The 12,233-nt window shown below is 35.4% G+C and overlaps 1 long non-coding RNA gene across 2 annotated transcripts in view; it reads right to left on the bottom strand.

Annotated features, from left to right (window-relative positions):
- Nucleotides 1–6,015: 6,015 nt before the first annotated feature.
- Nucleotides 6,016–12,233, bottom strand: part of LOC117666153 (uncharacterized) — a 79,532-nt gene continuing 73,314 nt past the window's right edge. For both annotated transcript variants that reach the window (XR_004591657.3, XR_004591658.3), the window contains exon 3: nucleotides 6,016–6,347. This is a non-coding gene — a long non-coding RNA (uncharacterized LOC117666153). The remainder of the gene's footprint in view (nucleotides 6,348–12,233) is intronic.

The raw sequence follows: 12,233 nt of genomic DNA, 5'->3' as shown, positions 1-12,233 counted from the left end.
AGTAAATAGTTTGACAGTGTTGAGGGAATTATTTCCTTAGCAGAGTGATGGCGTTCAGGAAAAAACTGTCTTTGTGTCTAGTTGTTCCGGTGTGCAGTGCTCTATAGCGTCGTTTTGAGGGTAGGATTTATTTATTTTTCTCTTTCTCATTTATTTATTTTTCTCTTTCTCATTTATTTATTTTTCTCTTTCTCATTTATTTATTTATCTCTTTCTTATTTATTTATTTATTTTTCTCTTTCTAGCAACATCCCGTTTTTAGAAAAGGCTGCTTTTGGGGGCGGGGAGATTATCTGACTGTATACAAATATGTGCAGAAAGCTAATTGTACATGCAGTGTTGAATTTTGCAGGAGAGTTGCGAAGGAATCATTTGGGGCAGATTCACCATATTCTACATGCCATCAAAGAAGGTTCATCTCCCAGAACTAATAATACGCAAACAGCATTTGCCCTGGAAGTCAAAGCAAGGGAAATAGGTTCCTGTTATTTACGCTTGGCAATTTCACCTTTTGGAAGCTCCGTTTTTACTGATAAAACCAAATGCTACACTGGAGGCCTCTTAAACATGTAGCTGTATATTTATCTGACTGATAAAAGAAGTTATCCATCTTTAACATGTGCTGCTTTGGGGGGTACTTGATAAGGGCATAAACAGGGTGCACAGATGCGCCAACAGTCTTGGTAATCATCATACTGTGCCATTAAGGACACAAGGGTTTCATTCTTTCAAGATATATTTTTTCCTTGTAATTGGAAACCTGTCACAGTGCCTTTGCTAGCGGACAGAATATTTATGTACCAGATTCATTAACACAAGGTTGGGGTGTAAGAGGAAGCGCTACCAAGTAATGAAATCAGATGTAATCCAGAGTCCCGCAGAAACAATAATCTTTTCTTTTATATGTATCCATTTCCTTTTATTACGATTGCTCTGAAATTATAAGGAGGAAGAATTAGCCATATTTGCAAACTGCCCCTTTTGGAGCACGGTGTCACATTCCTTCTTGCCATGAGCAATAAACAATGAGCATTACAGCTCACAAATGGAGATCGAGCCAATACATCTTTCTCATTTGGCTCAGTTAAACCTATCCATTTTTGTCAATTTCTGGGATTTTAATTAAAAGACGAGGGTTGGTTCTATACCAAACCAAGCCCAAGCCTAATTACCACAAGTGTTAATTGCGAATCTTGCTGTTTAACCAAATGACTAATAGAATAGGATGGCAAAATGCCTTTCTGACAGCAAACAGATTTCCTGATAAATGAAACAGGGTGCAAATTGAGGCCATCTCCTAGCCTTTGAAATCCTGCTGTACAACTGCTGTGAAAAATAATTGTAGATGATTGGTAGTAGTTTCGGAAAAAGTTGAACGTGCAACTCAGCCTCTACTTAGAAGTGTGTGAATGGGAGAAGAATGGGAACAAATAAGATCTTTAGATGTTCCTAGTTTATGTTTCAAAAGAGAATGAAACGTTTTCTCTTAGACAAAGAAGATTTCAGCAAGCGCCATTCCGGCACAAAGGATAGTTCCTGATTTGTAGCTAAATCATTAGAAGGATTGTTCCCATCTAAATGAATCTATCCAGGTTTTATGATTATTGTTTTATATTTAAGATGGTATTTTTTTACAGTTTTATTTTTAAGATGGTAATTTTTGAAGGCACACAAACAAAGAAAATGAAGCTTCTAGCAGTGCAAATGAGCAGATTATCCAAATCCATTTCATTTTATGGTCTACTTCAACACAGCAATTTTTAGCCTGGGTTTTTATTTCTAAGTGCTTTTATCAATAATAGTTGTTTTCTTTTTAACATAGACATTTTTTTAAAAATAAAATGGTAGTCACACCATTTTTTAAAAAGAAAAATACACAGTACAATGAATTTTAAACTTATTCTTAACTTTTAAAGTGACTTGCTGGCTTAGTCTTTCTTTGCAAGGAGGCATCTCCCTTTCAGAGACAATGTTAGAATGCCCATATTCATTCAATCTCCAATTTCCTGGAACACGGTATAAGTATATGATGTCACATGACCAAATGAGCAGCTGAAGAACTTGATGGAGAGGGGAAAATCTGTAAATAAGCATCACAGTTTATAGTTGAAGAAAGAAAACTTGCTGGGGTGGGGTGGGGGGTGGGGAAGCCTCATTGCCTACCTTTGTCAGAGTTCAACCAGAAGAAAAGTTAGGAAGCCACAGTGAATGAATGAGTGTGTACCACAAGCAAGCTATTCAATTATTTATAGAATGAATATTCAAATCATTTAGTTCATTTTTCTCTTGCCTACCCTATGCACCCTTTTGGATAGGTGTTCTTGATTCAATCTCTCCTTTTTTGGGAAGATGTGATCTATCACATTATTTTTTTCTGATTGTATGAGAATTGTCACATCTTGTACATTTTTAAAAGCAAATTCCATCTCCCAGTCTCTTATAGCTTTGGTTTAATGGATCGATGAATCCTAACTGGATTTCATTTGTGCTACCTCACAGAGGATAATGCTGGAACAAAGGGCCAAATCTGCTCCCATCTGGTGATATGATGTTTATTTCAATCAGTGACCAGATATATCGAACGTATACAAACAACATACAGCAAAGGCCAGCTGTATGTCTAATAGTTAATATTTAAAAAAGCAAAAGCAAAAGTGAAGATTTTTTTTCATAATCCTATTAAATGCATTTATTTTTTGCAGTTCCTTTCTGGTGATGTCTAGCAATAGTGTTTTAAAAGGCTGTGAAAACTCATGTATTCCCACTGTTTTAATTAATGAGTTGTACTGAATGTGTTGTTATGTTTATCAATATTCTGCTGCTATGAGTCTGACTTTGAACTGATAGAAGTATACTCTAATACATAGGGCACAGATCATGAAGGCCCTTTAATGTATTATGGTGAGCACTTTAAAATACAAAAATGTTACTACAGTGTTATCAAGTTTTTATACTAGGCTATTGCTAAGAATGGATTTTGTTCAGAAAAACAATTTATAAATATGTTTTCTGAATACATACAGTTAAGTCAATCATCTAAAACTGAAATACAATGTAAAAACTAAAGGCAAATGTTTTTAGGAAATGTTAAAAAACCATGGTAAAAAGAGAAGTAGAAGCGGCTTTGTGGTATCTAAAGCAGAACAACTAGATTCTATAATATCTTTGTACCATACAGTATAAACCATACAGTACAATTAACTCTCAAATGTCTTTTTTCCTCTATGTATTCAAAAGTTCATCCTGAACTTTAGCTTTGTTTCCCCCAAAATAAGACATCCCCTGATAATAAGCCCAATCGGGCTTTTGAGCGCAAGGCAATAAGGCCAAGCGCTTATTTCAGGGTTCAAAAAAATATAACACAGGGTCTTATTTTTGAGGAAACACAGGTCTGTCTGTCTGTCTGTCTGTCTGTCTGTCTATCATCTATCTATCTATCTATCTATCTATCTATCTATCTATCTATCTATCTCTATCTGCATAAAATGTATCATAAATGGAGCTCATTAATCACGATGCATTGTACTTTGTACCAGCCCATCCTCATAAAAACCTGTATATTAGGCTGAGGGATCCCAGCTAAATTCACACATCACTATGCCATTATCCAGTTGTTATGTTTGTGGCATAAAGGATTTGGCAACCCTTGTCTGTTGTGCCCTATTTAGCAAATAAGTAAAATAAAAACATGGTTTGGTGATGTAATAATCATGTCATTGCCTTGCTTAGTGATACCCCGTGAATGGTACCATTAAGTAAGATGTTTCTTATACAGGTCAACCTTGGAGCTGATCACATGGATGATCAATGGATTTAGGCAGGCAGAAGATTGACTGCTTTAGGCAGTTCATCCATTCTTTGAGCCTGTTGACCCCATAAGCATGGAAAAATTGTCACACCATGTTATGTTACTGTTGAAGTTGCTGATCATACAAATGCACTCTAAGTCTTTTGCCTAATGTTTAAGATATCTCCTTAATCTGTGTTGTGGAAATGTGCTGAACATTATAAAACATATTAGGAATGAATTTAGCACAGAGAATATGGGATTTGCTTATGGCAAGGCCATCCATTGGATTTACAGATGAATACATGTCAATATTTAGCCCGCTACCCATTATACAATGCCTGGATCCATGGGATTTCTTCTACCATCTGGTCCAGATTGGGGTATACTTAGCAAGCAAGAAATTATCCATTTCCCCTTTAAGAAGCAACTGTTGCGAAGAAGCAAGCCTTTTCTAAGATACTAACCAAGATGCAGCTGTTCATGTCTAAACAAGCAATTTCAGGTCTTAATCCAACAAACACTCCTGGGAATTGAAGTGTCCTCTTTTCAATGGCAAAGCAATAATGCACCTCCTGCCCATGTGCATGGGCATTACATCAACTACTTAGCAGCCAATGTTTTGTACCACTTGTATTCAGAAGTGATTAAGCTCCTCTCCCCCCAATATTGTACTGGCCTTGGCTGAATTAGATTTGTGCAAATCAATTCCATCTCTCTCTTTCTGTTTTGACAAAGGTAATTTGTTGCAGATACCTTTCTAGATCCATAACCAAAACGGAATTGGTTTATAAAATATGCAACATTTATCAGCTGAAATTCTGCATTCAATCTCTGCTACAGATTACAAGGTGCCAGATTTTTTTTTTTTTATTTTGAAGAATGGGATCTCTCTGTGCTGCTTTGTTTTTAAAACCGAGATACTTGTCACTCTTCCCTTTTGTATGGAGGATAACAACAGTTTACTCATGGTCGATACTAATTTTGTAAAATGCTGCATTGGAACTCATACAATCATCTGCTCCACAGTTAGATTAAAATAATGAAAATGTTTGGAGAATGCAAATGCCCATGATAATTAGCTATGATGCTTTCCTACTTTTATTAATAAGTCTGAGCTGCAGGCAATTACATTTACATTTCTTATGAAGGCTCAAAGCCTTCAAACAATTTTCTGTTATCTAGGAGAATGGTATTAAAAAGTCAACTTTAAAGTAATCTATATCATGGGCTGTCCATCTGTTTGGATAAGGCATGGCATGTCTTTATTTCTTGCCAATGGAGATTTAGACATTATGGCTGATTTGCAAAAGAATCTGCATTTTCAACAGTTGTGACTAGGTCTGTCTGCATTTTTTATTTTCTGGTAATGGGTTTGAAATAAATTGCTAGTTTGCTGGTATATTCCAACTGGGTGGGATCATCAGCAGATGAAAGCAAGATCTGATTAGAAATGAAAAGGAAAAAGAAAAAAGAAAAGAGACATGTCTAATGCAATTGCCAATATTTTAACTGAAATAGACAGTTCTTTTCCCCCTGCAAAAAGATTGCCTGGTCCAACTTGCTCTCTGTAAAGGTAGGCAGATTCCCAAATCTTGGCAAAGAGACTAAGTTGAGGAAAGACATCATTAATATTGATGTGCAATTCACATGGTGGTGAAAAGCCACCATTGTTAATGGTTGTGAGATTAATATTTGATGAGGCTGGGTGGTACTGAAATTCCATGCTGTCTGGGACAACTCTATGACACAATAAAGGCCAAATGGCCACCAGAGTTTTAGGGAAGGAGAAGCTGCCTTTTGCTTTCTGCACAGACTGAAGAATCATTTTCTGCTCACTGGCATATTTGGATTCTTCAGTCTGTGCAGAAAGCAAAAGCAAATATGCCAGTGAGCAGAAAATGTTACCATCCATTTTCAATATAAAGAATTGGGGTGTGTGGGGGTGGCAGTGGGATGGACGTTGCTACTTCTGTCATCTAACATTGTTTGGGAAGCATCGCAATTGTGATGAAGTGAACCTAGGAAGACCTCAAGTTCAGAAGCCCATTATTTGTTCTAATTCTGAGAATATCAACAGATTGGAAGAAGAATATTGTAGAGTTTCTCATCTTGGGTAATGTCCTCAGAATCAACTGCTGCTACTCAGGAGATAGTGGTGATGGCAATCCATGTGAATGCATCTTGGGATCTAGGAAGTAAACATACATACAAACATTTCCTAAATCATGATGGGATATTTTTATTTCTCAAGGAGCCTATTTTTATATGCAATTTAATATATGTCTATTCCCTCAGCTCCAACTCAGTAAAAGTCCTGCAACCCAGGAATGTGTTCTTCAATAAAACAGAAATCATAGAAAGTTCATACATTAAATGGTTTCATTGTCTTGGATGGGGTGAGGTTTATCTTCTCTGATTAACCACTTTCAATTATCACAGTTTGGCTCACTGCCTAATGAAATTAAAAGTGGATTTATGTATTCTGTCAATCCTGAGATGAGGTGAATATCTGGGATGTTGCCAGTAGGAAAGGTAGAACAAAACAGCTACTACCAATCTGAAAAGAAAAAAAAAGTTGCTGTCAGAGTAATACAAAACAATCCCATAAGCATTTGTAATTTTTATGTTATTCATAAGTACAGTTTCTCTGAGTCCTAATTATTTGTTTAAAAGTAGAAAATTGAAGGAGTAACCATCCAATTTTAAGCATGAACTACCTAACAGCACAATTACTAAGAGCCTCTTCTGTAAATGCAGCTAACATTATGAAATATCACTGAGCTATTAAAAAATACATCCCACTTCCAAAAAATTGGGCTTGTTGAAGAAAACATGAAAGACCATTTACTAGAAACCCTCAAAACATTATTAGACCTAGATCAAATTAGGAGCCATGTTCTGTATCCTTATTTATAATTAACAATCTACTAGTTTAGAAATGATAATGATGTGTACATGTTTCTCATGGAAATGTATAGTTATACTGTTAACACAGCACACACAAAAATATAAAATGATTTCACAATGGCTTTACATTTTACCATTATAAAGATGACTTCAATAATATATATAGAGAGAGGACAGGAACCATAACATAATGGAACAATGGAAAGCTGTGTCTCACACTGGGTCCACACACACATTCAAAATTCTTTAAGGATAATTAATTAAGTAAAAACAATGTTGACATACTCTATTTCAGAAACAAGAAATGTAACATGCAAAAAACATTTGTATAGAGAAAAATTTGGAAATGTTCCTGTAGGGAAAAAGTTAGACACTAAGATATAAAAGCCATAATGGGAAAAGATGCTACTCTGGTTTGTTGCTATATTAAGACCAGTGAGATTACAGCAAAATGTTATAGTAAGGAGTAGAGATGTAACAGAAGTTCAATATGGATTTATTTTAGAATGCAATGAAATGTTACTAGACAATCCATGAATCATTGGGTCATCATTTCAGAAATCTTTCCTTACCTATCACTTGTGCACCTCCCTGCACTCTCCCCAATCTTTTCTACATCTGCACACTATCCCTGATATACACGCATACATACATGTGTATATGTATACTCACACACATATATACACTGTGGGTACCTATCTGTATCTGTATATTATCTACATCTATAATTAGATAGATAGATAAATAGATAGATAGATAGATAGATAGATAGATAGATAGATAGATAGATAGATAGATGATGGATGGATGGATAGATAGATAGATAGATAGATAGATAGATGATGGATGGATAGATAGATAGATAGATAGATAGATAGATAGATAGATAGATGGTACAGGTAGATAGATGATGCATAGAATAGAATAGAATAGAATAGAATAGAATAGAATAGAATAGAATAGAATAGAATAGAATAGAATAGAATAGAATAGAATAGAACAGAATACTTTATTGGCCAAGTGTGATTGGACACACAAGGAATTTATCTTTGGTATATAAGCTCTCAGTGTACATAAAAGCTATAAGTGATAAATCATGATCATAGTCATCATATGTGTTTTATTTCAAGGCTGTTCACCCCCTGAGTCCTTCGGGAGTAGGGCGGTACAGAAATTCAATAAAATAAATAAATAAAATAAATAAATCATAAAAACACATATATAGAGATACATACTGTAGAGATATCTATCTATCTATCTATCTATCTATCTATCTATCTATCTATCTATCTATCTATCTATCTTAAAGGAATCATTAAAAATCACTTATTTGATAAATGATAGGCTTCTTTCATTTAAAGACTAGTCCACAGAAAATTTAATCCAATAAAATAATGCATGAGTATGTTTGACATTGGGTTTAGAGCCAGGATACCCAAGGATGCAACAGTGTCTGTGGATATCTCTCTTCTTGCCCACAGTGCATTTCTCCCATAGCAAACCCTTTTATATCATTAGCAAATGATTTCAATGTTAAATATTGGAAAATAAACATGATAAACAGCCGCAGCCTGTGCTTTGTTTGGATGCATGTCATTCTACTCAGAAAATGACCATGGGCAAACAGAGAAAGGAGGGAGCATCTTTGTGGGACAGGGATTGGGGTGGTGGTCAGTTGGTAAATGCATTTTGTCAGTGGAGGATAGTATTGTACAGCCCTTGGATTCAAGGGTAAAAAGACATTTAATGATTTGTGATAAATCACAGATTTATCTGTGATTTATCACAGTGATAAGAATAGCATGCTTATTCTTCTTTGGGAAGTATGAAGTTGTTACTTCCTTCGCTTCCCCTTCCCCTTCCCTTTCTCCTCCTCCTTTTTCTCCTTCCCCTTCTCTTTCCCCTTCCCCTTCTTTTTCTCCTTCTCCTTCTGCCTCTCCATCATTGTTTAATTATCATCCCTCCTCTATCTCTAACCTTTAGAGTCCCCAAAAATTTGATGCTGTTTTTCTCATTTCTCAAAATCACATTCCATATAGAAAGAGGTGAAATGAACAAATACCCTGCTGGGCACATGTCTGATTAAATAGTCCATAATATATCTTTTCTTGATTTCTGGATGACATTCTTGCTGCAGACCAGCTAAGGTCTTAGCAAGTTAAGGCATCACTTTTTTAAAAAAAATGATAATGACAGCAGTATTTCTAGCAGCAAGAAATCATTCACATCCGCATTCAAAATGTAATAATGGAAACGTTGTGTAGACTATGGAGATTCAAAAAAGCATTTTAAGCTTTCTGCAAAAGTGCATCCAGAGTCACCCTTAAGCATTGATACATGAAAGTAATATTCCTATTGTAATTTTATGGTTAGTTCTCTGAGTGCACTTTTTAAATCAGAATAGAAAAATATCTGAAGCACATTTCAGACTCTGGAACTTAATTGTTCAGCTTGTGGGTCATTCTTCGATTCTTATTCCTTTCTTATGGAAAATCTTAACTCCCATATCTTCTTCAAATTTTATCAGAGGCATAATTTTGCTTTTGGAAATTGATTCATACTTGTAACTGTGTGTGGGAATGACCTTGGGAAATAGTCTGAAGAGCCAGAGCCAGGAGAATGGTCAAATAAAAGGCAACTTAGCCCACAGCAAGAATGTGAGCATGATATAAACATCTCAGAAGGAAATGTCTGTGGAGATTCTCAATCATCCAGGCCATAGTTGTCTCAAAGGTGCTTTTTCAAAAGGCAACTGGACTGTTTTCCTTGAGGAAGAAGAAGAAAATGTTTTGTTTCTCATCCAAGAAGCTTCATCTTCATTCAGGAAACTTCATTCAAGAAGAGGAAGCTTCTTGGGTGAGAAGCAAAATGTTTTCTCTTTCTTCTTCTCAAGGAAAAACAGTCCAGTTGCCTTTTGAAAAAAAAAAAAATCTTTGAAATCTCAGAAGAAACCCTCCCTAGTTTTTTGGGATGTGATGGGGTGGGGAAGCATAGATTCAGACTTGCAAGATTGATGTCAGCCCTGTGAGATAGTCCAGACTGAAGGATGCCCAGATGAACTAACTTTATTTTATTATAAGGTTATATTTACAGAAGGTTTCAAGTTCCTCTGGCTGTAGCTCTTCCTGCTGTCCTCCAAGGTCATTCCCACATACTGTTCAACTTCTGTGGCTATTTCTGTATGACATTGCCTGCTGGTTACAATAAGAGATATTCTTCATTTCAATTTTATATATGAAAAGCCTTTGTGGTTAGTCAACAGGAAAAAGGTCACACAATGACAGATGCCTTGATATTGTACTGTATCCCTCTGAGATTCTTCCATTTTTTTTAAAAAAAACCTTTCTGCTGAAAATACATCTCTTTATTCTGTATTTAATTCAGTCCTTTTAATCAAAACTTTAAGTGTATTTTACCCTTTCAATCAAAAGAGTATTTAAGAAATAGGAGATGCTCCTTATTTTTCACTTACCCTGAACATGCTTGTCTAGCTTAGAACAATGGCAATGAATTGGCTGAAACCTGCACCTAATGGCAAACACTTAGAAATTGTTGTGTGCAATTGGCTGTGTAGGCCAACCAACTATGCAATCATAGAAGCATTCTTTTCTAGCTATAGACAAAGATTGACTCTAGCTTGTTAGAGGTGCCCAGTTCACTAAGATTGGCAAAAGCCAAAATGTCAGCCATATGCTCCAATTTTACCAACAGTTAGGAAATTCAAAATATTATTTGGTAGTGGTTTATTGCAGGGTTAAGTCAAAGGGATTCCATTTGGGGGCATTCTGAGCAGTATAGGAAAAGCTTCCTCCTGCTTTATTATTCTGTTCCTGTATACTTTCTAAATATTTACATTTTTCTCACTTACGATGAACTTATCCATCCTGATACCTTGTATGACATGGTCAAGTCTAATAGGTTGTGTAGCATGTATTGTATTCTTCTGATAACTATATGTGAGGCTGTGCAGAGTTCTAGATTCAAAGAGAAAAATGTGATTCAGAGCTTAGATGATTGTATACAAAGTATCTGTTGGTGGCATCTTTTTCTGTGCTTGCATATCTGTCCTTCATAGATGATGTGAAATCCCAGGAAACAATACGTCTGGTTAAAGATGTTCCTAACAGGTATTGTACACACACTTAGGTGTGTTCTGGCTTACATTTTGCTCTTCGCAGGTGAATTTCTACCCAGCCCTGTTATCTAATTCCTCATTACAAATCTTTGTAACTAATTCATAATAGGCAAGGAAAATGATGCTAATGGTAAGGAGATAGTTAGCCCAATCAAAGCACCACTAGGATAACTCTCCCTAAAGCTGACAGAGCAAGCCACTAGAATATAAACTGAGAGCAAACCCCACTCCCTACTAGCACTGGTAATGTTAGCTAGCTTGTAATGAAATATATGCAAGAAAAGTGCCGAGTTCAGAGTTTAACCCTGAGCTACAAATATTCTCTTTCTTCAGTATATTTAAGATACAATTGTGAAAATAGATGTTGTTTCTATTTGGAAAATTCAACTTTACTTATAGCAAGACTGTAATCGGTGTGTTAAAGCTGAACAATATATTCTGAGATACTCAACGCAATATGAAACTCTGAAGCTTCATTAAACACAGAATGCAATTCAACAAGAATCTTTGCCAGATTGTTTCCTAACTCCACAAACTGATAAAAATAACACTGTATAACATATAATAAAAACAAGGAGGAGGAGGAGGAGGGAGGGAAAGAGGGGGAGGGGGAGGGGAAGGGAGGGGGAGGGGGAGGAGAACTATATACAGTATCTAATATTCTTCTACAACTATACCTGGAACTCGCATTTTTAGGACAGTATCTAATATATGTAGATAAATTGCAAAGATTGGGAATAATTTTTTGAGAATCTGAAAAGGCAGAAGCTAAATGTTTATTTGAGACCTATCAATCCATACTTTCTTCTCAATGTTTCTTATGTTATAAATATGCAACTTTTACTTACATGTTCATATACGCACCTTTGTTTGCCTCTTCACAAATACATTTTTTCAAAATAGACCACATATTATTCACTACATTTCAACCAGCATTTGTTTGTATTAGAATTTCTTCATCTATGTACTTATCTTTAGTAAACATTCCACCAAGGTACACAAATGCATTTATTTTCTCTGGTTCACTTCATTTTACCTGACAAACACAACTACAGCATATCTGAGACAGTAATCTTCAGATCTGTATTCTTTGTTGTATCACACAAACTATGTAACATTCTCAGCCAATTGCACAGTATTGTCTGTTTACAAAAATGTATGTACTTTCATGTCCCTGGGCAATAGCCTCTAACAGGGAATTCTTATACACTTATCTATAAATATATTAAACAACCATGAAGACATCACACATTTGTTTTATTCATTTATCAGTTTTGAACCATTTGCTAAGCATACAATTTAATCTCATGCCTGCTTTATTTCCATCTTATATTACTTTCAGCGATCAAATTTAGGTCTATCTACTATCATATGCTTTCTCTACATCAATAAACATGCAGA

Source organism: Pantherophis guttatus, chromosome 1 (genome assembly GCF_059756535.1).
Source record: "Pantherophis guttatus breed Tessera chromosome 1, ASM5975653v1, whole genome shotgun sequence".
NCBI lineage: Eukaryota > Metazoa > Chordata > Lepidosauria > Squamata > Colubridae > Pantherophis > Pantherophis guttatus.
Note: the sequence above shows the minus strand (reverse complement) of the source record. Positions and strands in the feature narration are given on the sequence as shown.